The sequence below is a fragment of the Pinus tabuliformis genome, chromosome 6, assembly GCF_031772625.1.
Source record: "Pinus tabuliformis cultivar Carrire ecotype Pingquan chromosome 6, CPIR1, whole genome shotgun sequence".
NCBI lineage: Eukaryota > Viridiplantae > Streptophyta > Pinopsida > Pinales > Pinaceae > Pinus > Pinus tabuliformis.
Genome location: NC_142292.1, coordinates 1,048,544,351 through 1,048,572,229, shown reverse-complemented (window position 1 = coordinate 1,048,572,229; position 27,879 = coordinate 1,048,544,351). Strand labels below are relative to the sequence as shown.

Below are 27,879 nucleotides of genomic sequence, written 5' to 3'. Positions count from 1 at the left end.
GGGCAATGGAGTCTATGATTATGGGTTGTTTGAGGTATTGAGTAAGATTGATGAAACTACAGGGCCATATAGATACTCATGAAACAAATTTTAAATTATATATGAAATATTTCCAGCCAGTGATAGGCAGCTAAGAATCTTTCACTAAGCTGGTGATGTAGAGAAAGGAAATATCACTCAGGAGCAGATTTGAATTCCTGAATAGTATTTACTATGAAAGATTTAGTATGAAGGTGAGCAACTAAGAATTACACATTCATAACTAATACTGAAGAAAACATTCATAACAACATAGATTGAGTTTAGGGTGTTCAATGAACAAATCCTGAACTATTCTTTTTCTGTACTGTTAAACCTGTGAAACATAGAGCATGAATGGATTATAAAAGAACGAAATACATAACAAGATGGTTCAGAAAACTTATTGTGACATGAAATAGCGTAGGAATCCTGTAACAGCAAGCAAGCACACCACAACGTCTCAAACAACTCAGAACTTCAGAAATTCCATGAGCTTCCTGTATTAAAAGTCTGAAATTACAGCATAGCTTCTCCAGAAGAAAAATCAACAACCCCAATAAGATTATGCATGGGGATATATATACAATCGTTTTTACAAAATATCTTAACGCTGAGTCATTTGCTCAATAACTGTCTTTACCAACTTTCAAAAATAGCAGATACAATAGTTATTGCTACTTTAAATGGACAATGAATGCCTTTTCAGCTCTGTCAGAAATTCTTTGACTTTTTGGAGGCAACTGGGTCGGTTGGGTGCTTCGTATTGATGAGTAATATGCCCTTTGCTGCTTTGTCGTGGTGCAGCTATCTCAGCCCCATCATCTGCATCTATAGTCATCTGCTTTGGCAGTCAAACTAGATTGCTGAGTTGGCCTTTTTCTTAATCTCTCTCCCAGTCAGAGCAAATATGTATTAACTTTCTGAAACTGCTGACTTTGTGATGAAAATACAAAAATATGGTGAACAATCTGTTTTTTACAGCAGTGTTTGTATCATGCCCGTCCACCATTCCTGAGTAGGCAACTGGTGTCTTAAGATTATGCCTAAAGTTTCATCTGCCTCAGTATATTTGTAGTAGTTTGGAGGCACTTCAAAAAGATGTCTGATCTCATTTGCAATGAAAAATAAATTCTCTATTTTGTCATAGAGACTCTGCCCAGATGGAGGCCCTGTTCCCTCTGAGGTACTTGCTGCTGCAGTGATTTGATTTGTGGCATATGTGTCTACCCTCTTAGCATAGTTTTCATGAGATAGTAACCTTCCTGCACTGGTTACTAAGCTGGGAAGGCCTCTGTTATGCAATGTTGTAATCTTCTCAATGAATCTGTTCACTTCTATCTGCATCTCCTGACACCTTCTGTCCAATGTTTGCACACGATTTCTCAAAGTGAGCACCCTTTTCACTAGTAAAATGGCATCAGTCCTATTAGTGATACCCATTGCTGCCAGCTGAGGGCCAGTGCGGTTATTCAGGACATCGATCATCCTATTAGCTATTTCAGGCATATTTCCAAGAGATGCTCTTGCTCTTTGATTTTATTTTTGGGCCCTGCCTATTAGATCCATATGCTCATGGATGGTTTCAATATATTGCCACTGATCTGTTATAGATTGACCAATGTTGGTCCACAGGATCTTCTTAATTTCAACTACAACTTTGTCAAGAGAGAGCTCTTTCTCTAGTTCTTTTATTTTCTTCTCAAGAGCCCTTACCTCTCTTGTTTTTTCAGCTACACTTTGCTTGGATTTGTCATATTTTTCATTAACTGTGGCCAATTTTTCTTTAGTCTCATTCAGTTCTGCCATCTGTGCTTCCAAGGCTTCCAGTTCCTTCATCATGTTCTGCATACTTAGGCTGGGTCCCTGATCTGGTGTTGTTGCTGGTGCTGATGTTGAAGGACCAACCTCTGATGTCTGTCCTGTGGGAGGAGCTGCTGTAGTAGTAGAAAGTGGCACACCTTCAGTAGATGCAGATGTCTGTGCTGGCTGCATTGGTGCCTCACTTTGTCTTGATTTCAGTGCCACCTCTAGTGCACTCTCTGTTTCCATTAGCCTTTTGTATAAACTCAGGAGTAGAGCCATTACATCCTGATCCTTCTTTTGCTCTGCCACCTCTCCAGTTTGAGGGTGAAGGGTAGCTGGCAGCTTGATATGCTTTCTCATAGCGGCTACATCTTCGTCTCTTTTCTTTAACAGTGCTTGCACACCCTTAGGGTCCTTTGGATCATGACCCAATTCTATAATGATCTCTTCCAAGGACTTGATTCTGTTGTCCTTGGCTTGAGATGATGCCTTCTCCAATTCCAGCTGAGCAGCAGTGTTGTGTAGAGAATTTTGTAATTGGTGTGCCAGCAGGGTCTTATCAGCTAGTGTGGAATATATCATTTCCCCTGTTTGTTTGTGTAGCTCAATTTGATCCAAGGGGTGGATGTCTCTGGCAAAAATTTCCAGATTAGTTCTGATGTAATCGACAGCTGTTTGAGGTTGCTGCACGGTAGGCCTAAAATGACTAAGAGTCATTTTTTGTTCCTGAATGTCATAGGCACACATTAATCTCTGCTGATTAGTTGGTGCCACTTTTAGGAGATGGTTGTAAATTTGGTGCCTGAGGGGCTCATTCCTTTTCTTTATGTCAATGAATTGCTGCTTGATGCTGGAGTCTGCCTTTGATTTCTGCCTTGAAGAGCTCACTTCTGTCCCGTGTGGGATGTCCTGCCCTTGCTGCAAAGAGCTGGTTGATGTTTCAATGCTAGGAGGGGGCATATTATCAATCAGTCTCTCTGGTACTTCCTCCTCTGAAAAAGGGTTCAACCTCTGTCTCTTTTCTCCTTGCTGGTCCATAGAGGTAGTGAGAGGAGTTTCCTCTTGCATATCCCTCTTTCTTGTCCTGTCCTCATTAGCAGGTGTTTGTAAAATAGAGGACTCAACTGTCACCTCCTCCCTTGGAGGAATTTGTTCATGTGTTTGCTGTTCTGTGGAGTCAGGCTGTTTGGCCCTACCTTCCTGCTGCTCTGCTTGCTACTCCACATTTGGAGGTGTTTCTTCTTGCTGCACTGTTTTGCCTTTAGTCATGTCTGCTACTGGATTAGCTGTTTTGGCAGGTTGCTGAGGAATGGTGGATGAGGAGGCAGCTTCTCCACGATGCTGAATACCAGAAGACCAAACCTGTCCAAAATATTCCAAGTCAACTGCTTTTTCTAAAGTTTTAATGTCCTTCTCTGCTATTTCTTCTTCACTATAATCTTCCACTAATGTGCCCTTTTTCCAATCTATTTGATTTGCATATTTTTCAACTTCTGGAATGCTAATGTGGTCATATGGGGCAAGCCTATGCTTGATTCTTCTGAGGCTTATGAAATGGTTAGGGTCATAGGGTGCCCAATAGAAGCTTGTCTTGAGCTGGAGGGCTTTTAGCATTTGGTCTACCTCATTCCAAGCTTCTTCCCTCTTATTGAAGATGAATGGACCCAATTGATGCTTGATTTTCAGCTGTTCCTTCTTGTTTTTGCTATGGAAGTGAATCATATCTGCATTGCCGAATTGCCTAAAGTACTCTAGAGCAAAGAGTCTCATGGGAACATACTTTGGTAGCCTGTATGGTGCTAACTCACAGCCATATATCCTGATCACTGTATGGTGTTGGTAAAAGTACCAATCCCCTATGCTATAGTTCTTGGACAGCTGAAGGATTTTCTGCATATCATCAGTGAGTCTAGGAGGAGGTGAACTTTGTAGCAGTGATAAGGCTGGGTGAATGAATAGGTCAATAAATTCACAGTATGTATATGGTGAGTAATGAATATGATGGCAGACTGATGTCCAGAACATTACAGACCTTCTGTTTCCCTTTGGATCTAGTTTCTTGAGGAAAAGAGGAAAGGCATCAGGCTGATTGTATAATATCAGATGATATATATAGGAAGTGTACTTGAATACCCTCTCTCTTTCCAAGTTCATGAATTGTTCATGCATTTTGTTGGCTATAAATGAAGCATAGTCATACTGGACAGCAGGGGGTTGTCCTGGGGTAAAAATGGATAACACCACCAGTGTTGTCTCATCTACAAACTCACTGGTTTTGAACCCCAGGATGGAGGATATCATGTCTACTAACAGTCTCCCTATGTCATTAAACCAGACATGCAGATAAGGGGGAGGCTGCTTAGGCTGAAACTCTGGAATCATAAACAGTTGGCCAATTCTTGTAATTTGTGAGTTGGAGAGCTTGGCACCCTACTCTAATAAAAGCTGCATGGAAAGAGGGACCAGTGGCTTTGTAGGTTGAAACTGCAGCATTTGATTTATGGCTTCAGGAGTAATATGGAACAAGACAGAGCCTGAAGGACTCAGAACAGCTCTTTGAGTGGGGTCATAGTTTGAGCGGCACTGGTGAATCAAGTCAGGAAACTCATTGACCTGAGGGAGATAGTAGATTGGCAAATGGGAATTCCAGATTCCCAGGAGGTCTGTACCATCTTTGTGTTTCTTCCTTAACTCACACACTGCTTCTATGTGGTTTTTGTTACACAACTCTATAGTGTCTTTCATCTGATAATCTCGGTCTACCAGGGCTAGCTATTCCAGGTCCTTATGTGGGGCATTTAATGGGGCAATGTTCAATGCCACTGGAGTCTCCATGGTCAATTAATATTTGGGATTATATCTGAGATTTTTTCTTGGGCGCAGCAATATAGAGCAGTGGATTTTGAATGAGCAGGGTAATTTGCAGAGGAGAAGAGGCAAAATTGAGGTGAAAATGAGTCAAAATGCTCCTGAGAGAGGTTCAATGAGCAAATGCTGGGATTTGAGAGATAGTTTCCCGGTGGATTTGTCCAACAGTGGTCTAGATTTGCGAATGCACAAAGAAACTGTGAATTCGTGGAAATTTGGCACGATGGGGACTTCTGTGAGTGAACTTTGGCTTACAGTGTGGAAAAGGACCACTAGTTCATGAGGATTCCTTGAAATTACTGTGTTTCCTCTTTTCTTAGTTTGTTTGGTGAATTATACATAAACCAGGCGCAGAGGGGGAGACTGATAAATACCTGGTGCAATCGGACAATGGTGGAAAAGCAGGTGAATTCAGGGCGCCAGCAGCAAGGGAGCAGTCTTCAAAGTTGGTAGGTAAACGACGTAGAGGCTCATGCAGGAGCACAGTGAGAAATATTGCAAATAACGCAAAAAACGAGTTTTTTGGGCAAAATAGGGAAAATTTGGCCTTTGGCGCCTTTTTGTCAGATGACGTCAGCATGACGTCATTGGTGGGGTCGGGTACGGAATGATGACATGGTGGCCAGGGAGCGACTCTACGTGGACAGGTGACATGGCAGACAGCTCGGAGCAATGGCGGATGGGGTGGTGATGTGATGCCAAAGCGAAAGTGACGTAAGGGTGACGCATGGGTGACGTGTGGTGGAATTAGCAGACCGGTAAGCGGTTCCATTGGACCACTTATGGTACGGGAGTGGTTTTGGTAGGAGGCTGCCCAACACATTGTGGGAACGACATGCGTCCGAGCCCTGACGTCACCCCCTGACAGATTTCGGGCGCTATCATTCGGGCTTCGGAGGTGGTCCGATATTGCTGTGGGCCGTCGGATGGGAGGGCCCGGATCCGACAGTCGACGGGCTGCGGAGGTGACGGGTGGATACGGAGGGTCCCGACGGGTTTTAAATAATATTTTCCTTTTGTTTTTTGTGGTGTGCGCGTTGTAACAAAACTTTGGATAAGCGAAGAAAATGGGTTTTAACCGAGTTTATGCAAATAGCGAAGGTAATGCATTATAGTGGGTTTGTAAGGGGGATAGGGGTAGGAATAGGTTATTAAACTAACCAAGTGTTAGTTTAATCCCTAACTTTAAACAAACCAAACAAAACTTTTGATTTTGCCTGATTCTCCAAATATTTGAAAATATGGCTATAGTGCCAAAAAGGGGGGGTATTTACCTATTTTGTGGGCCTTTTCACAATAGTGATATAGTAGTAAGGGAAAAGGGGAACATAGGGAGTTAAATAATAGGGTTAGAAGTCAATGTGAATTGGGGATATGAGAGATTGGAAGTGTGGGATAGAAAACTAAGTTTAGTGAGTAAACTCAGATTTTTAGGAGTTGATGGGAAATGGTTTTACACAAGAAATGTGGCTTCTTTTCAGAGAAGAAAGTTAAAACTTGTCATGAAATTTCCAAGAAGAAATACAAGGAGGAATGTTTGGGAAAATCCTGAAGTCCCCCATGGGATGTTAGAAAGAGAGTGTTTTGTGGAGAACAAGGGAGTTAGACATGCTTCTATACTTTGCCTTCAAAATGCAACATAGATACCTTTGCAACTGCCAACATATGCCTTCTTGATTAAGGCCAAAACTGAATAGGATCACGATTCTGCAACTTCTGGCTACCTACCCAACTTAGAACCTAGCATTTTTTGTTACTTCAGGGAGGGTGCACTTAGACTTGCAAACCCTCGTATGCTCTTTTCTTTTTGTTTCCCTCCTATCTAAATCTACCCTTATGTCTTCCAAGGGCCCAGATTAAACTAATGGGCTCCTTCCTTTCTCTATCAACTAATCATCTGTCAAGCTTAAACTGTTTGAACAGGTACTCATTACCTACTCTAAAACAAGCAATTTAAAGCATGGCATGGCCCAACTTGAACTGTTGAGCCATCCATCAAGATAGCAGTGGCATTTTGATTGGCCACTTTCCTGGTCTTTTCTTTGGGGTTCATTTCAATTCTTTTTTCTTTTGACCATTTCATTTTCTTACCTTTTGATTATTCTTTTAAGGCATACCCTCTTTACATTTTTTAACTTTTGGCTTTGTCCACAAAAATGGAACCTTTGTATCATCAAAGATGATCATTTTTGGCATTTCCACTGTCAATCATGAAATATGAAACCCTATTGGTATAGGAGGCTAACATCCCCAATGAGGTTAGGGTATAAGGAGTTAGGGTTTGATCTGGTTGAACCTTTGTAAGACTAGCTTCGCAAACCCCGTTGACCTTGCATCACGGAAGAAAATAAAGACAAGGGCACAAGAGATCATTTCAAAATATTTCTCGAGGAAGCCCTCAAGCGATAGAGGAAAATGATGATGGATAACTTTTCCCAGATCCTTCGACGACTATCGATAGGTGATGCATCTTCATCCAACAGCCACTTTGGAAGCGCCACTCCTTTTAAGGTACAAGTTAACTTTTATATTCCCATATTTGAGGGCCAAATAAATGTAGACGTCATAGACAAATGGCTCAATCTATTGGAAGGATATTTTTGAGTTCAGGACTTTTCCAATTGGGAAAATATTAATTTTTCACTTCTCAAAGTTGCCCCACACATCAAGCACTAGTGGGAAACCTACTGTGAAAAAAGGACAAGAGGGAATCCTCACTGTTTTCAGCAGCACCCACTTGGGATTCTTTCCAAGACGTTATCAAGGAACAATATTACCTTGTTAGGATCTATGAATATAAATACATAAAGTGGACTAAACTACGACAGGGAAGGGACCAACATGTGACGGAGTTCACAAATATTTTCCATACCCTCTGCACTAAGTTGGGTATCAAGGATTCTAAGCCGAATTTAGTACTCAAGTACTGCGGTTGTTTACATAAGTACATCTAGGATGAGATGGAGTTCTTGTAAATCTCCTCTCTTGGCACGACATACCGATACACTGTCAATATTGAGCAAAAGTTTAAACAGACGAAGCGAGACCTTTGATCTGTGAATCCAAAGCAAGGAAAATGTGTCTCGAAACCATATAGAAAAGGCCAAAGCCAAGGCGGGGTGGCCCAGGAAAACCCATCGAATATGCAAGAAAATAAAAACACAATGAACACAAAGAAGAACACGGGAAAATGGTGTGAGTTCCATAAGAGCTCCACTCACAACACAGGTGAGTGTCAAGCCAAGTAGTCACTGGTGGCCAAGCTGAAGGCTTTTGAATGAAATGCATGTTCTGACTCTAAGTCAAAACCTGACAAGGGGAATGACAAAGGGAATCATATCATTAACGCAAAGCCCAGTGCCACCATGGTCACCACCAAAATCCAGAAGAATGATCCTAAAGATCTAGAGGAGGGGGAACGCCTCTTCAACTCACAGATATGAAATGAAAGGTTCTCTGCTGCAGTTCATTGTCGATAGAGAAAGCCAAAAGAACCTCATTTCAGTAGAGGTTGTGAAGCAGTTGGGCCTACCGATGACAACACATTCATAGTTGTACACCATCGGGTGGCTTCACCAAAGATGAGATCTCCGCATCAGCCAGCAGTGTCGCCTTCCCTATAGCATCAAGCCCTTCACAGATGAGGTATTGTGTGATGTTGCTCCCCTTGAAGTTTGTGATGTATTATTAGGACAACAATACTTGTGGAAGTGACATGTTATATATGAGTCTAGACCTCGCTTTGTGATTATTACTTTATGCAATAATTTGTATAGGATACTAGAGGTAGCCTCGCCTACCTACATCTCTTTTATCATTGCAAAGCAATGCAATAAGATCATTTCCCATACCAGGAAACTTGTTTTCCTTATGATTTGACCTCAGAGAAAGAAGAAGGGTGTGGCCACGGCTTCCAGAAATGGATCCTCTACACAGCAGTAGCAAATGGACAAGGTCATGGAGGAGTATAAGGACATTTCTACCTCACCTACAGGGGTACCTATGCACTGTCAGTTCAAGCACTCCATCGATATAACCCCAGGTGCCCCGCTACCCAATGGAATGATCTATTGACACTTTGTTCTGGAGAACGGTGAGATTAAGAGGCAAATTCAAGATTTGTTGGAGAAAGGGCACATCAGGCCAAGCTCATCACTCTGTGGGAGCCTGATTATATTGGTACAGAAGAAGGATAGGACATGGAGACATTGTATTGACTATCGGGTTTTGAATAGGATCACTATCCAGAAAAGGTACCCAATCCCACAGATTGATGACCTTCTGGACCAGCTCAAGGGGGCCAAATATTTCAACAAGATTGAATTGAAGTCTGGTTATCACCTGGTGCCTATCGAATCATCCGATGTGTGGAAGACTAACTTCAAATCCAAGGAGGGCCTTTTCGAATGGTTGGTCATGCCTTTCAGGTTGGCAAATTCCCCCACAACCTTCATGAGAATGATGGATGAAATATTACGAACCTTCACCAATCCACTCATGGTGGTGTAATTAGATGACATCTTGATCTTCAACCAAATATGGGAAGAGCACCTCCACCATATTTGATAGGTCCTTCAAACCCTACGACAACACAAGTTTTGTGCTAATTTAGAGAAAAGCACTTTTGACATGACTCAGGTTCAATATCTGGGGTACATCATTGATGAGAAGGATGTGCGTGTGGACCGAGCCAAGATACAAGTCATTCAAGATTGGCTAGCCCCAACAACTCTAACAGAGTTTCGAATATTTTTGGGTCTTGCCAATTTCTACCACAAGCTCATGTTGGGCTTCTCTCATATCACCTGTCCTTTAAGTAAAATCACCAAGGGCAAAGTGAAATATTTTTTTTTTATCCAAAACCCAATAGAAGGTGTTTACCGAGTTGAAGCATCACCTCTACTCTGCACCTGTGTTGACATTACCATACCTGCAGAAACCATTTGAGATTAAGAGAGTCACCTTCGACTATGCTATTGGTGCAGTTCTTACTCAACAGGAGAATCCAGTAGCTTACCACAATGAGACACTTTCAGACACAGTTTGAAAGTATCCCACTTACAACAAAAAAATGTATTCCATTGTGTAGAATTGTCATCAATGGAAGCATTACATTATGGGAAAGGAAACAGTGATCCACACAGATCACCGACCCTTGCAGTTCATACAGACACAAGGGAAGTTGAAGAACAATTTCCATTAGAAATGGTCTACATACCTAAAACAATTCCATCTGAAAATTAAGTACAACAAGAGCAGCACCAATAATGTTGCAGACTGCCTCAATCGACCACAATTCATGGCGTTGATCACTATGCTCGACTCCTTTGGGAACGACACTTTGTGGTGGCCGCATCTTTATGAGAGCAATCCCAAATTCACCAATGCATATGAGACACTCCTAGAAGGTAAATAAGTTCCAAAATCTCACCTCCAAGATGCATTTTCATGCCACATAGGACACATTGTTGGGAACAAGTCCCCTAGGGTCAGTTTTGGGGCTAAAAGCCCAAGTTTTGCATAAAGAATGTTAAGTATCCGCATTTTTTTGTCACAGAGCGTAAAGATGTAAACAGTCAGAAAGGGTTTCCACCCTTAGTTTAGGTAGCTTGTGTTGGCTTGATGAGATCCACCCTTGGTCCACAAACCATGGGAATGTATAAAAAGGGAGCCTTAGAAGAGTCTAGGATAGTTTAGTTCTGAGGAAGTTTTTGGTCAATTGATCGATGTAATGGGTTTGTGAGAGCTAAGAGAAAAGAGTCTTAGTGTAGGAAGAGGCTCTGCAGCTGAGTGTGCAAAGGCCTAGGGTATAATGCACAGCTAAACCCGCAGACCCCTGCAGCTGTGTGCACAGGGAAGTTAGAGCCTGTACTGGAGGTTTGAACCATCAATAAAGAGAATTATTATGGAGATATCTATGTATGAGATATTTTACTTCTATTATGAATGTATGCGGTTATGTTATGTTGAACACTGGGTTTATGATTTAATGCTATATTGATGTGCTAATCTATGTGTTTTAGTTTGTCATATGAATGCAAGTAAGAATATCTATTTACGCGAAGATAATCATAATGCATGTTGAAGTAACCAATACTTAAACTAACCTGGGTAGACACAGAAGTAAGAGTAATTACGGGGGCACGTAAGCATTTGAATTGCCTGTTTAGGGTCCAAAAAGGACGACTATAGACCTTCATGAAGGTTTCGAAGCCGAACAAGAGAAGTACATTAATAAGCCCTAAAAGGCTTATCGATCTGCGTGAAGGAAGGGTTAGGGTATAAAATGACATCACAACTCTCTCAGGGTGCAGAAACTTGGTTCCTACATCCCCCCATACTACTTCGGGTGAGACTTCAATCTGCACTCCGTGGATTGATGCCGAAAGGACCAGTAGTGTAGGGATTTTCTTGGCTAATTAATGCTAAACCTGGATCAGGGCCCATCAAGCCAACAAATGGTTCTGTTGCCAGGACTAGGATTTGAATAATGAGATGTGTGATGTAGCATCACTAGAATCCAACTAAGAAGGAGATCAAAGATTAGTTGGATAGAAAGATCCATGAATTCGTGGTGCAAGAGAACCGAAACCTGCGATTGATGAAAGAGCAGTGGCTGGATAGATACATGTACACAAAGATACATGAGATATTCTTCTGTTCCTTCCCGATCAAATTGTACGAGTGGATTGCGAAGCTGGTAGATGACTAAGGAAGGTGGAGGCTTGATGGTCCAATAGTCTAGACCCCAGAGTTAGTGTAGAGATTAGAAGCCTCTGAAGATAAGATCATGTGCATTGTCGATCATTAGCTCGATCGTATCATAGGAGGGTTTGTGATAGAGTTTGTGGTCGATACCTTGGTTAGCTACAATGAAGCAGAGCGCCACTTCTTCAAAGGGCCGCGAGGTAAGTATTTAAAATCGTTAAATACCTGGATTAAGATGATCTTGTGTGAAAAGCGGGTTTTGCAGCTACCTTGATGTTTAGGGCTACGCAAAGTGGAAGGACATTCAAGAACAAGGGGAAAACAGACCTTGAATATAGCCCGCTAATTGAACCTCCTCTGAGTGATGACGAGGAAGCAGCACAGGCATCTCCACAGAGCGTTGTTCAGTTAATAAAGCAAGGCTTCCTGCGAATACCCCATCCACCCACACCACCTCCATCTTCACCTCCTCCACATACAGCTTCGCCTACACCACCCCCACCTCCGCCATCATTTAATATGGCGAACTCAGTAAAGCTACCTGTGTTCAAGGGCATGGGAAATGAAGATCCAGACCAGTTTTGGTTAGTCACGAAGGCTGTATGGGAACCTCAAGGTATCACTGATGATCAAATGTAGAAATCAACGTTGATTAGTGCTTTGCAAGATCGTGCAGTAACATTGTACATCAAGTATTGCACTAATAACCTGACATACATGTTGGTAGATATCTAGACTATGCTGAACAAGGAATTCAATAGACCTAAATCGGAAGCGCATTCAATTATGGGATTCAAAGAGATCATGATGAAGCCTGGTGAGACTCCCTGGGAACTGGATCAAAGATTGAAGTGTATGATCCGCGAGGCTAACATGAATCTGACTGATGGACAACACCACAAATGGTTTGTGGCTTTGGTCCTGCCTCATCTAAGGGTTGCTCTATCGCAAGAAAATATTGGGACCTGGGAGGAAGCTCTAGAAATTGCGATGAGTTTATATGAAACACCGATGCAAGATGTTAATCTATGGGTTCAGCAGATTCATGGGCAGTTGCAGAAAATTTGCCTAGAAATGCAGACTCTGAAGAAAGATATAATAACTCAGCCCAAGGTGCGCGAAGAAGTTTGGTGCCTAAAGTGCAAAAGATAGGGGCATGACAAATATCATTGTCCAGTGTTTGCCAATTATTTTGTAGCAGGGGGACTGTTAGGTCCCTATAATACTAGTGATTACCCCATTAGTATTGTAATTTTATCCCTTATTAATATTGTTGTGCCCCTATTGTGCTGATATTGTTATTATTGTGCCCCATAGAATCCCTCTATTGTTATTTTTGTGGCTTTATATTATTATTGTTAGGTCGGCTGGGTTATATTGTGACTCCTTAGACTCTTATATATAGAAAGGAGGTTTTGTCATTTTTATCATCCAAGAATTGTTCATTTATGTAATGTAAAGGAGGCTGCCCCCTCGAAGAGGCTGAACTCTAAGGCGTTGATCTATCATTTCTATCTTTTTGTGAGCTGGTTTCATAACATTTGGTATCAGAGCTTTGGATTCTAGGGTTTCGCTGCTCCAAATAGGTCATCATGGAATTTTCGCTATAACTTTTTTTTTGCGATGTCTCAGAAGCTAAAAAAAAACCCATTTGAGATGAAATCACACTGAACCTTGGGTCTGAATTTCATAGTTTTTCACACTATATTGGCAGAGATATCATCTAAGGAAGTTGGTCTTTTTGCAGACTCCTGAATTACATTCCAAACAAGTGACCTGGGGAAAATCATCATAACTTTCTCCCTGAGCATCGGATTGAAGTTTCGTAAGAAGCTTCAGAAAGAAGAAAAACTATAGTTTCTTTTATATATTTTTCAGAGCCAAAGGTCAAAACAGTGACTCACAACACATCGTACAAGTTCGCTCTACTGAATTATTCTATAATCAGGTCACTGTGGGAGATTTGGCATAACTCTTCCCTCGAGAATCCAATTTGGATCAGACTGGTGGCATTGGAAAGAGGACACGGAGGGCTACTGTAGATCACAATTTTAGAACTAGATGATCCAAAATTACAGAGATACATCAGATTCAATATCAAGCTCCTACAAAGTGCAAAAAAGTGTGTAGTCTTTTTAAATTTTTTCATAAGCTTGGTTTGAAAAATTAGTTTGAAGGAATTCAAAGGGCATAGTAAAGAATTATTATTGGTAATTGATGCCCCGAGGAAAGAAAATGCAAACACCTTGTAAGCAACCTGAAAGCTCTAGCATGACTCATGAAGAAGAGGAAGGAATGCAACATGATATAACAAAATTACGAGACCAAGTGCAACAAGTGTCACTTGCACAAAAAGTAACAGAATCTAAGATGGATGGTTTAAAGAAAGATGTAGAAGCTAAGATGGATGGATTAAAGAAAGGTGTAGAAGCTAATATGGATTGTTTAAATAAAGGTGTAGAAGCTAAGATGAATGACGTGGAAGCTAATTTGAAGACAAGCATGGAAGATTTGAAGACAGATTTGAAGACAAAGTTTCTACAAGAAATGCTTACTAATATTGAAAAGGTAGGAAAGGAAACTCATGATGAGAACAAAAGAAATGTTAATCATGATTTCATAGACTCTAATGTTGGACTGGAGACCCACCATATTCCAAAAATTGATATGAGGAAGTTTGATGGCAAGGATCCCGCAAAATGGATATTACAGATGGAACAATTTTTCGATCTTAGTAATGTGCAAAACACACAAAAGGTACGTATTGCAACTTTATATTTGGAACCAAATCAGTTTGTATGGTATCAATGGCTTTGCTCTCGTAAACAAATTATCACTTGGGCAATTTTTACGGAAGAATTGACAACACATTATGAGGATACAAAAAGCAACACTTTTTTTAGCCAATTGATAAGTCTCAAACAAAAGGGTTCAATAATGGAGCATATTGAGGAGTTCCAAAAATTGAACATAAGGGTAAAAAAATATTCTGGAGGAGCATAGGATTGATGTTTTCATAGGGAATTTAAAGGATAATATCCAACATGATGTTCGCCTTTGGGAACTGGATTCATTAGAGAAGGCATTCAGGTTAGCAAGAAAAATGGAAAGCAAAATTATGGCATCCAGGAAGCATACCACTCACAACTATAAAGATGGAAGTGTTTTTTCCCCTAGTATTCCCCAACCTATAAGGTTGACACCACAACAATTGGAAGAAAAAAGAGCAAAAGGGCTTTGTTACAGTTGTGATAGCAAATACACTAAAGGTCATAAGTGTGCTGAGAAGAAATTATTCTACATAGATTGTGAAGAGGAAGAAGAAAAGGAGCAAGAAAGGTCAAAAGAAGAGGATATACTCCAGGAACAAAGCCTATATAAATAAGAAATGAATCTGACCATATCTTGTAATGCATTGGCTGGAATTACCACTCCTCAAACCATCAAGATAGAAGGACAAATCAAGAAGAAAAAGGTAATAGTGTTGATTGATTCAGGAAGAACCCACAATTTTATTCATTGTAAGATATCAAAAGAATTGAATTGCTTCCTATATCCAGCACTAGAGTGTCAAGTGATGGTTACAAATGGAGGAACGATAAATTGCTCTGGAAAGTACCATAATATCAAGCTATCCATGGGAGAATATCTATTGACTAGCCCAATGCTTTCCATTCCAATGGGAGGTGCTGATGTTGTACTAGGAATCCAATGGCTACAATCCTTGTGTACAATAGCTTTTAATTTTTAAGAACTTTTCATGAAATTTTCTACAGAAGGAAAGGAAGTTGAATTAAGGGGTATTGCAGGGAAATTGGGAAAGATAATCAGCTCTAACGGTATGACAAAGCTTCTAAAAAAGGAACAAAAAGGTGTAATTGCACAATTATGTTCGCTAGATGTTTCCACATCGAAATCATATATTTCTCTAGATCTCCAAAAAGTCTTGGACAATCATTCCAAGGTATTTGAGATTTACAAAGGTCTCCCACCTATTCGTGATCATGATCATGCTATTCATCTGATTCCAGGAAGTGTCCCTCCAAACATCAGGCCGTACAAATATCCCTATGCCCAAAAGAGCGAAATTGAGCGTATGGTTGCAGAAATGCTAGAGGTTGGTATAATTCAACCTAGTCAAAATTCTTTCTCTATTCCAGTAGTATTGGTGCACAAGAAGGATGGATCATGGCGCATGTGTCTGGATTATAGGGAGCTCAATAAGCTCACTATTAAAGATAAGTTTCCCATTCTGCTCATTGATGAATTATTGGATGAATTGCATGGATCAATTTACTTCGCCAAGTTGGATCTTCGTTCAGGATATCATCAAATCAAAATGAAGATTGAAGACATTCTGAAAACAACATTTATAACTCATGAGGGTCATTATGAATTTTTGGTCATGCCTTTTTGCCTTACCAATGCACCTTCTACATTTTAAGGTTTGATGAATTCCATTTTCAAACCCTTCCTTAGAGAATTTGTGTTAGTATTTTTTGATGATATACTAATCTACAGCAAGTCTTGGAAGGATCATGTTGAACATGTTGATAGGGTGCTACAACTATTGGAGGAGAAACAATTATATGAAAAAAGATCCAAATGTTTCTTTGGAGTACAAGAGGTGGAATATCTAGGTCATATTGTATCTCATGAAGGAGTTAAGGTAGACCCTAGCAAAATTAAAGCCATTAAGGAATGGAAAATCCCCACATCCATAAAGCATCTGTGAGGATTTCTCAGGTTGACAGGGTATTATCTCAAGTTTGTTAAGAATTATTGGAGAATAGCAGCACCTATAACAACATTATTGAAGAAAGATGCATTTTCATGGACTCCGGAAGCAACAAAGGCCTTCGAACATCTTAAAGAGGAAATGTGCCAAGCACAAGTCTTAGCTACACCAAACTTCACAAAAACCTTTATTATGGAATGTGATGCTTCAGGAAATGGAATTGGTGCTGTTTTAATGCAATATGAAAGACCCATTGCTTTTGAAAGTCGTCCAATCAAGGGAAAGTTTTTACACAAAGATAATAATGAGAAGGAAATGTTGGAAATACTACATGCACTTAAGAAATGGCAACCCTACCTAATGGGAAGACACTTCAAGGTAAAACCAGATCATGATAGCCTTAAATACTTTTTAGAACAAATATTATCCTCTGAAGAGCAACAAAAGTGGGTTACAAAGATGTTGGGTTATGACTTTGAAATCATCTACAAAAAAGGGAAGAAAAATGTGGTGGCAGATGCACTCTCAAGAAAGGATGAGGATATGGAAGCATTGTTGTGCGCCATTTCTATTATCCAACAAGATTGGATAAATGAAGCAAGGGAGGAATGGAAGAATGATGAAGAAGTGTGGGCACTTATTCGAAAGTTACAACAAGATTCCAGTACATCTGATACATTTAGCTGGCAAAATGATTTGTTATGGTACAAAGATCGCTTATACCTCTGTAAGAATTCCCAATTCAAACAAAAGATTCTTATGGAATTGCACACTTCTCCCTTAGGAGGGCACTCAGGATTTTTAAAAAATTACCACAGGGTTAAGAAGGAATTTTTTTGGGATGGCCTTAAATCGGATATTCAAAAGTTTGTGGTGGAATTTTTGGTTTGCCAACAAAATAAAGTTGAAATAATTAAGACCCCGGGTCTATTACAACCTTTATCCATTCCAAGCCAATGTTGGGAGGAGGTTTCAATGGATTTTATCACAGGTTTACCCAAGTCGGAGGGAAAGAGTGTCATCATGGTGGTAGTTGACAGACTTACCAAGTATGCACACTTTTGTGCATTATCACATCCATTTAAAGCCAGTACAGTTTCTATTGCATTTATGGAAACAATTCAAAAGCTACATGGAAACCCAAGGATTATTGTAAGTGACAGAGATCCCATTTTGACAGGAAATTTTTGGACAAAATTATTTTCTTGTCTTGGTACTCAGTTAGCTCATAGATCATCTTATCATCCTCAATCTTATCGGCAAACTAAGATAGTAAACAAATGTTTGGAAGGATATCTTCATTGCTTTGTATCTGATAAACAGACACAATGGGTCAAATGGTTGCCTCTGGCTGAATGGTGGTATAACATTTCCTTCCATACAGCAAAAAAAATGACCCCATTTATAGCACTTTATGGATATCGGCCACCATCCATCACATCATATTTAAGAGAAAATTCTAAGGTTCAAGCAGTGGAACATCACATCGAACATCAACAACAAGTCCTCCAACTCATAAAGGATAACCTCATATTGGCACAGAATCGAATGGAAGAATAGGTAGATCAACATCGTAGCAAAAGAAGTTTTGATGTAGGTGATTTGGGTATTCCTATGGCTACAAACATATAAACAAATGTCCCTCAAGCAAGCAAAGAAGGATAATGAATTATCACCAAATTATTATGGTCCGTACAAGGTGTTGCAAAAGATTGGTACTATGGCATACATATTGGAGCTTCCTGCAACTTCTCGAGTGTACCCAGCTTTCCATGTTTCATGCTTAAAGAAGGTTATAGGCAACAAGTTCCCAGTTCAAACAATATTGCCAGAACTTGACGAGGAAGGAAAAATATATTGGAACCAGAAGTAGTCACAGAAGCAAGAACTCGACAACCACGAAATCAATCAATTTCAGAGTATCTCATCAAGTGGAAGAACTTATCCACTGAAGATTCCACATGGGAGGATGAGACTTTTATACAGAAGCATCTAGAACTACTCAAGCATTGAAGACAACACCTTTTTGAAGGAGAGGGGCATGTTAGGTCCCTATAATACTAGTGACTACCCCATTAGTATTGTAGTTGTATCCCTTATTAATATTGTTGTGCCGCTATTGTGCCCATATTGTTATTATTATGCCCCATAGAATCCCTCTATCGTTATTTTTGTGGCTTTATATTATTAATGTTAGGTCGGCTTGGTTATATTGTGACTCCTTAGACTCCTATATATAGAAAGGAGGTTTTGTCATTTGCATCATCCAAGAATTTCTCATTTATGTAATGTAAAGGAGGTTGCCCCCTCGAAGAGGCTGAATTCTAAGGCGTTGATCTATCTTTTCTATCTTTTTGTGAGCTAGTTTCATAACAGGGACCAATGCCTCTGAGGCCTAAAGATCCATCAGGGCCAAATACAGGACCCACGCTATGGTGTGCTATCTGTTAGGTAGCTGGAAAACATGCGACAATCAATTTCCATTTGTTGTAAAAATTCATACAGACAATGCAATAGCTCTTCGACAACTTTTATCAATCGATGGGTCATGGTGAGCGCAATTGCCATAGTTACGAATTTATGATGGATAGAATGCCTGCATATAGGGTGCATGACGAAACCAGGCCTCTAGACCAAGGAGCTAGGGGAGTGCATGGTGAGTATCAAGGGCGCAGACGAGGCCAAGGTGGAGGACCTGGTAGAGGTCGAGGACAGGTCATTTTTTACAACTGTGGGGGACCAGGACACTATGCACAAGACTGCTCGAATCCAACACGTCTATCATGCCACTATTGTACTAGGTTTGACCACACGATGTAGGATTTCCCTATATTGTTAGCTAAGATAGGCAAAAAGGGGGCACAACCTCAGCAACTGACTCAGAACCTACAGATGATGAGGGCTGATCCTGGAAGATCCTAAGGTAAATATTGTGCTGCGGAGTGGAGCAACAACTGGTGAAGATAACGGGAAGTAGCTTGAAGAAGGTGAGTGGGTCTGTAAAGCGGCAAAAAAGGAGACCTAATTTGGTCTAGAATGTGCAAGAGAAACATTTATGAAAGTGAAGAAAAGCTTCTCTAAGGCCTCTACCTCAGGAAGTCAGGAGAAGCCGGCTGAAGAAATGGACCCATCCATGATTACTACTTTCTCAGAAACCTATATGAAGCTGTTGCGCGATAGCAAGGTTGTGAAGGGACTGTAGGAGTTAATCAATAGTTGTGTTGGGAAGGAAAACACTACTAATGGACCGCACTTAGTCAGGAAGATTGGCAGGCATAAGCCGAGAACGGGGAGGGAGATGAGGCTTACTGCGCAGATAGGAAACTATGATATGGATCAAGTTATTCTAGATTCGGGATCAGACGCAAATGTTTTGCTGAAATAGACATGGGAGCGAATGGGGTGACCTACACTATAGTCATCTCTTATTGACTTAAGGATGGCGAATCAAAAAAAAATCATCCCCATGGGGATGTTGTAGGGAGTAACGGTTGATATTGAAGGTGCGAGCACACTAACTAATTTTGAAGTAATAGAGATTGTGGATGACAACAATCCCTACCCCGCACTTCTTGGGATCGATTGGACCAATGACATGAATGGGGTAATCAATTTGAAGAAGTGGAAGATGATATTTGAGAAGAAATCGCTCCACGTAGTGGTGCCCCTGGACCCTGCAGAAGGACTACGCTATACTGAACTGGTCCATGATTATGAAAGTGATGACGATTTGGACCAAATTTATAAGATAACGACGTGAGATCAAGATTGGGTGAATCTGATAGCAGATGGGCATAATGCATGGGACCATGAAACTTCTTGCACATCAAATTCAGACGAAGAGTTGGAGCACTGGCAGAATCGACTGCATGAAGTATCTACATTGCGTTGTAATATGATGACTAAGTTGTTGCGTTGTGTATCATCAGAGATAAGAAATCTACCTTACTATGATGGTTTAACTGATGTTGATAAATTTTGAGATGCATTCAAGAGAGAAGTGCCAGAGAAGCATCGCTTCCAGGCCCTAGACTGGGCATTGTGCGATGGTGGGGCATGCACAAGGACATTTTTTATGATTAGTGCACGTATAGAAAAATGATGAGAGTGCAGTTTGGTCACCCACAAGTGTGGCTAATAGAAAAATATGATGGGAGGAATGACCCGCGCGACCATTTGGCCAAATGGACTGAAGTGTATGGAGCGGAGCCTCAGCTAGAGTGGGTACATCTATTTTGTCATACCTTGGATTTTATACCGATGAATTGGTACTTGTAGGCAGAGCTTCACCATGGCACTGAAGAATGAGATGTTTCGCGCCAAGGATTTTTTATGACGTTCATCTTTGAGTATGGGTTTGAATGTATTGATGAAGCATTGCATGAGGTCAAGGGAATGATCTTCAAGATACTGTAGGATCCTCTAGATTTGATTCAACCTGATTGGACTAACCGGCTAAGCCATGGACTAGAGTTCTACAATGTGAAATCAAAAGAAGAAGATGAAGGCCCGAGGAGGATTAATATTCTAGAGACTGAAGGTCACCACAAAGTTGAAGGACCATAACTAGAGAATCTAGACATCACCAAGAAGCTCATAACTAGACAAGTGAACATTGGAACACGGGCAGAGCTAAAGTTTTCAAAGATTGGGGACAACTGGGATGACACAACAGTAGATAAGGTCATCGAATTGCTCCGCGAATATCAGGATCTCTTCCCTAGAAAGTTTCTGGATCTGAAAGGGATAATAGGCGACTTGGGTGTCATGAATATCACTATAAAACCGGATGCGAAGCTAGTTAAGAAAACACTTTACTGTCTCAATCCGAAGTATAAATAAAGGGTCCGCTTAGAGTTGGATAAAATTCTTACAACAGGCATCATTGAACCAATCGAAGAGTTTGATTGGGTAAGCCCAATAGTAGTTCAGGACAAGAAACAGAAGGATGAGATATGGATATGCATAGATCTCAGGAAGTTGAATGACATATGTGTGCATGACGCTGTTGTGGCCACCAACAACCCCCCTATTTATTTAGTATTAGCAATAACACTAGGTAAGAGGGGACCCTTACAAAAAATTCAAAAAATCAATTAAGGCTCATGTATTTTACTCCTTAAAAAACATCGCATCGCGCAAAGAATGATAGGACATTTCCTTATGAGTAAAAATGATAAACTGCGAGATTGCAACACGAACTCCATTGCATCGCATGCATTAATAAACACTCACATTGGAAAACCTTAAATCGTTGATATGCGATATCACATATCGCATATCGCAAAATTGCATGAAAAACACATAACGATTTAACGATTACAGCGATCTGCGATTTTGTGATACTTCGATACTGCATTCCGTGATCTTGCGATAGCGCGATAAAGCAACCTTACGATAGCATAACAGGATGATATTGTGATAATGCGATACAACGAAATGCGATACTGCGATGCATATCGCGGAAAAATTCCATCGCAAATTTCCCTGGCTCAATATTCAAGAAAAGTTTTCCATAAACCAAGAACTGGATACACGCTTTAATGATAATTAATGAATTATATGCCAGTTGTTAGGAAATATGGTTGTGTTGTTCGAAGAGCCAGTTCATGTCAGGTGGCGTGTTTTTGCATATCCATAGCATTTAAAGCTTTCCTGTCGATTTTTATTATCATTACTCTCTCCTCACTTGTAAACTGCAGGAACAAAAAACGAAAGATACACAAAGCAATGTGCAGGAAGCTATGAGGAAAAAGGGTAAAACTCCAATGTTCAGAGACAGAGAAAAGACGCCCGCATGAAACAGAGCCGCAGATTCACAGAACGCTGCTAAGCCATCCATTACAGATCTTTCATTTACAACCATGGTTGAATGAGTATTGAACGATGCTGATATCGACAGGCAGTTTAACGCTCAAGGTCAAGAGCTCACGAAAGCAGTATTTTTACAAATTTTGAAGCTTATACCCGGGGAAGAAAAAGGCGCTAAAGGAGAAAACACATCAGAGAAGCCCGGATCAAGGAACGGAGGCAGTTTCTGATGCAAGATTAGCACCTAGCGCTAATCGTGCATCGCTGAGAAAATTGTTCGAGAAGAAAAGCCTCTAACTGCTCAGCCACTTGTAAGCCCGAAAAATGCAAGAAAGCAATGGTAAAAAACAAACTGGAAATAGAAAGCTAGAGAAAAAGGCAGAAGCAATTCAAGGGTTAACCAAGTTGAACTTGGATTATTACTGGGCATACGCAGTAATTCCACATAGTCAGAGGATGACTCTTGAGTATATCATCAATGTCGCTGAAAAGATGGTGCCAGCTCTTACCATTTCTGTTTTCTTAGCTCAACCAAAAGTGGAATATAGTCAGCCGACTCTACCTAGGCAAATACTAAATGCTTGCAACATTAAGGAGCAAATGCAGAAATAGTTAGATATTAGATTTATTTTTTTTTTAAATAGTTTTGCTTAGAAAAAGGGCGGTCATTTAAACCGTATCCTGAATCTGTGTAATTAAGTTATTTAGTTAGTAGTATTTAAACCCTTGTCATGCATTTAGAGAAGGGTCCAAAAATTTATCAAAAACTTGTCCTCAGAACATGCACTTTTGCACCCTCAGAGGAGGTTTTGGTGAATGAATGGATCAAGATTTGTTGATGTTTGCATTTGATATCTGCTACTGATGTTGCACTTTTGTACTCTTAGTGGATGTAAGATCAAGGAGAGATAAATCATTGTCGCTTGAAGCTTATGAGTAGGACTAGTCATAAATGGTACTTTTATCTCTTGACCATTTCTTCTTATATGTTAAAGTGATATACAGTTTTTAGTTGTTTATGTATTATTGCATGAATGCCTGAGTTATCATTTGGCACTTTTGTACGGTGATAGCTATTTATTTATGCTTAATGTATGAATAGCTCATTATGCGATATGTTTTTCATAACTGTTTCGTCTAACTTTTTATGCGAAGTGGTTCATCTTTATTGATTCTTTTTCTTATAATCGCTGAATGATATTTATTACTAGCTGTTATTTGAAATCTCTTTAGATCGTATAATAGAAGAATTACATCCCGGGTTAGTATAGACTTAGATGTGTTGTTTATTAGATTACAATAGCATAGCATTAGATTAAAGTTAGAATTAGAATATCTTAAATAGGAACTGTTAGATCAACAACATCAAATTCTACACACACACACACTCGTAGATTGGGAAACTAGTCCCATTATCCCCAGTCGGACCCGCTATACCAAACGGATAAGGAGCTGCCAACCAAGGTCCGGACTGGGCGGGTATCCCCCTTGTTGTCGACCCGATTTTCGGGGCTTCAACAGATCCCTTCCTAACTTCGTTCACCGATGAGGTGCTAGATAATGTTGGCAGCCAAGAAGCATATTCGTTTACGGATGGATTCTCAAGGTACCATCACATCAAGATCGCGTTGGAGCATAGAAGTAAGATGGCCTTCGCAACAGAATGGGGATGCTTCCAGTATACTGCGATGCCTTTACGGCTAAAGAATGCGTCAACCATCTTACCATGTGTAGTCATCGCAGTGTTCAAAGATTTCATTCACAAATTTCTGGAGGTATACTTTGACGATTGGAAAGTGTTTGGAATTGTAAAGCGCCACGTATCAAGTCTCAGCTTGATGCTAAATACATACTGGAGGTACCAAATCACACTCAATCTAAAGAAATTTTTGTTCTATGTCCCTTTTGGGATCTTGCTAGGTCACATGGTATGCAAACAAGGGTTGATGGTAGACACTGCGAAGATCGTGGTTATAATCAATTTGGAGGCACCAATAAGTGTGAAACAGATGTGCGCAACGTTAGGGTATACAGGGTACTATAGAAAGTTCATCAAAATATATGCCCACATCACCGCGGTGATGGGGAAACCGTTAAAAAAGGATGCTACATTCTACTGGAATGATGAATGTCAGAAGAGCTTGGATGTACTAAAAGAAAAAATGGTCACCAATCCTCGTCTTCCCAGATTGGAAGAAGGAATTTCCTATGCATGTGGATGCATCCTATATTACGCTGGGATCAATACTGACACAGGCTAGTGAGGGAGAATTGAGTCATCCTATAGCATTCACAAGTAGGAAACTATCTAAAGCTAAGAAGAATTACTCAACAACATAGTGCAAGGGTCTCGCTATGGTATACGCACTCCAGAAGTTCAGACACTAGTTGCTAGGCGGACATTTCAAGATGTATATAGACCATTTTGCATTGAAGTACTTGGTGAACAAGCCTATGTTGGGGGGGGGGAATATGCAGATGGCTGTTGTTCTTTCAAGAATATGATTTTGAAGTTATTGTGAAACCAGGATTATTGAATGTCAGATAGGATCATCTGTCGTGCATTAAAACAAGAGAGGAGCATACTAATTTGGAGGAAGGACTACTTGACATGCATCTCTTTGCAGTGCACATCGCGGATAGTCACTTTGAAGATATTATACACTTCCTAACGACGGGAACGGATCCAGAGGGATATACTAGCCAACAAAAGAAGGAATTGGTGGTGTGTGCGGTAGAATTTTCTGTCATTGCAGGGCACTTGTATAAAATGGGATCAAATGAAATGTTGTGTTGTTATGTGCCAGAATTGGAATGAAACAACATCCTCGTTGAGGCGCATGGAGGAGTCGCAGGAGGACATTATGCAGGAAAAGAAATAATGCAGAAGACTCTATGCACTAGGTTGTGGTGGCTGACACTGCATAAAGATTCAAAAGCGTATTGTAGGGCATGCAATGCATGCCAAAGGACTGGTAGACCATCGTAGAGGGATGAGCTACCTCTGAATCTACAAATATCATTACAGCCATTCAAAAAGTGGGCGATTGACTTTGTGGGACCAATTCAGCCTCTAGGAAAGAAGACGGGTGCGCAGTACATCATCACCGCGACTAAGTATTTAACCAGATGGGTGAAGGCGTAGCCTGTGAAGGACTGTACAAGCACAACAACAACAAAATTCATCTTTGAGTACGTGCTGACAAGGTTTGGTTGTCCGAAAATTTTAATGAGCGATCGCAGTACACATTTTCTTAATGAAACAATCAGTGCATGAACGGAGGAATTTCATGTTTACCATCAGAAGAGTACGCCATATCACCCGCGAACTAATGGCGTGGTAAAATTGTTTAATAAGATACTGGAGAATGTGCTAACAAAGGTTTTCAATGCACAAAGAAATGACTGGGATGTGTGCATACGAGCGGTGGTATGGGATTACAAAACAACTTGTAAGACGCTGACTGGACAAACACCTTTTAGTTTGGTTTATGGTGTTGAAGTTGTGATGCGAATGGAATACATTGTACCTAGTCTTCGCATAGTAGCATTCACTAGAATGGTGGATCGTGGAGCCATGCAAGAAAGGCTTGCACAGCTGACAGAATTGGAAGAGGATAGGTTTTTGGCTGGATTCCATCGTCAAGTTCAAAAGGAGCGTGAAAAGGCATTGCACGATCGACACATCAAACTGTGCACCTTCAAGGTAAATGATTTATTGTTATTATATAAGAGCAAGTTTGATAAATTTCTAAGAAAATTTTGGATGCATTGGCTAGGGCCCTATGTCATCAAGGAGATTACCGATGGTGGAGCAATTTGGTTGGTAAAGTTGAATGGAGAGCCATTCCCAGGGAAGGTCAATGGTAGTCGATTGAAGCCATACATCGAGGATCCAACCAGATGACTATATGGTGGAAGCACAATCTTAGCACTCCATGCAGCTGAAAGGAGGCACGGGACTATAAACTAAACACTTCCTGAATTATAGAGCTACACGGTTGGGGTACTACACGGAATGGAGGATTGTCACAGTGTCAGCAGAAGCGTGAGGGGAGTTGCGCTATTGAAGGAGAGACCACACAGGGTAGCTGGAAAGTGATCGTTATGGTTATTGTTCATGACTTGACAGTGGGAAAATGACTAAATAGAGTGAGGGGGTAGCAATTAAGTCAGAATTTAAGAGCAAGGTCTTTGAAAATCTTCCGCCACGCTCGCATTTATGGATAGAGTTTGGGGGGAACGGTCGGATTCAAATTTGAAACTGCCTATAAAATACAGATGGTCGATGAATGAAAAACACTTGGCATTTTGAGAATTGAGGTGTTGAGCTATCAAGCATGCATGAACCTTGACTATTTCGAGGCTTTGGTAGCAAGTCTAGTGTTTGAGAAATTGTCAAATGGAACTCAGGAGCTCTTAACTGGCATTATGTCGGCATCCGTGGAGATTGCAAGTGTTGGAGAAACGATGGAAGTTGAGGGAGCTACCCTGAAGGTAGCGAGTGTGGAGGTACCAACAGAAGTTCCCAAATCACTGAGGTCACCCAGGCTGAGGCCTATGCCGACTAGAGAGGGTCCAAAACCAAAGAAGGATAAGCAAAAAGTGGCACAGCCAGTGCACGCATCGCCTAGAAAACACCCGCAGAAAGAAAAGCCCACAGTACAGGAGAAGGGCAAGGTAGTAGACCTGGAACCTGATGAGGACATAAAAGATGTCGATATGGGCGTGGAAGATCCTGACATGGGGACAAAAGACATTAACATTGAAGGGGCAGACCCTATCTCCAAGCTGCCAGCATATGTTCCTCCACGCCGAGGCAAGGTGAAGGTACCAAAGGACATCGATGAGAACAAAATCACACTCTTCACACTATTGCTGCCAGAAAAAATCACCTATGAAGACCCGTGCCTAGCACGCATCCCCCATTTGAAGCTCGAGGATTAGGATTTGGCAGATACAGAGCACTTTCCCCACTTGGCCACTGAAACATTCATGCACCACGTTTTCTATAAAGACTCTGGTGTGACTGCGCTAGAGATGAGAAAGAGGATAAAAGCGGTGGACAAGGTAGGACTGTTGAACCTACAATGAGGGTCTCCTTACAACCGCACGCCCATAACTTTGATAGTGATCAAGAATCTATTATTCTTGGTGCATGATGGGTACCTGTGGTTAGGAGATCCAATACTGATCACTGACATTCTGATCCATAGGATCACTTTGCTCCCACATTCAAGCTTGAATCCGACCATGGCATTTGGCGGAAAGACAAGTGAGCCTGCCCTCACTGAGCAAATGAAGGACAAGTTAAAGCTTTCCAAGAAGTTGAGCGACTACTCCTTCTCCAACATAACTGACCTCATGGTTAAGGTAGCCACCCAGATCTTGGTGGGGAAAATCATGAGAAAGTGTCACACAGATGAAGTGCTAGCACCGGTGGTATCTTTAGTGTCTCAGTGTTCAGAGTGCATACAATTCAACTAGGCACACTACCTCTGTAGCGAGTTCCTCACAAACTGTAGAGAAGCGCAATACCAAAGCAAGACCTTCCACTATGCATGGCTATTTTTTTCGATTCCAATGGTTGTGTGGGACTTAACGGAGGACAGGCAATTTCCTCCAATTGCACCGGAGATGCCAGAAGCAGTGATGTTCGCCTCGCTCTAGGCCAAGAAGGACCCCCAAAGGGTCAAGGACAGCAAGATATTTTGGATTCTCATGGAATCAAACATCCGTGCCACAATCAACCGCAAGATGTGGTGCTCACTGAATGTCTTTGAGAAGTTGTCTGAATATGTGGAGTTCAAGGTGAACTTCCACTACGTTTCAATAAGAGCACGGAAGGACCCCACACAAAAATGGTATGATATTCCATACCTGGTGATGCATGATGCAATCTCCATGGTTCTGGAGAGTTGGCTGATAGA

The 27,879-nt window shown here is 40.9% G+C and overlaps 1 pseudogene; it reads left to right on the top strand.

Moving 5' to 3' along the window:
* Positions 1-26,100, top strand: part of LOC149262574 (U2 small nuclear ribonucleoprotein A'-like) — an 88,045-nt pseudogene extending 61,945 nt beyond the window's left edge.
* The last annotated feature ends 1,779 nt before the right edge of the window (positions 26,101-27,879 follow it).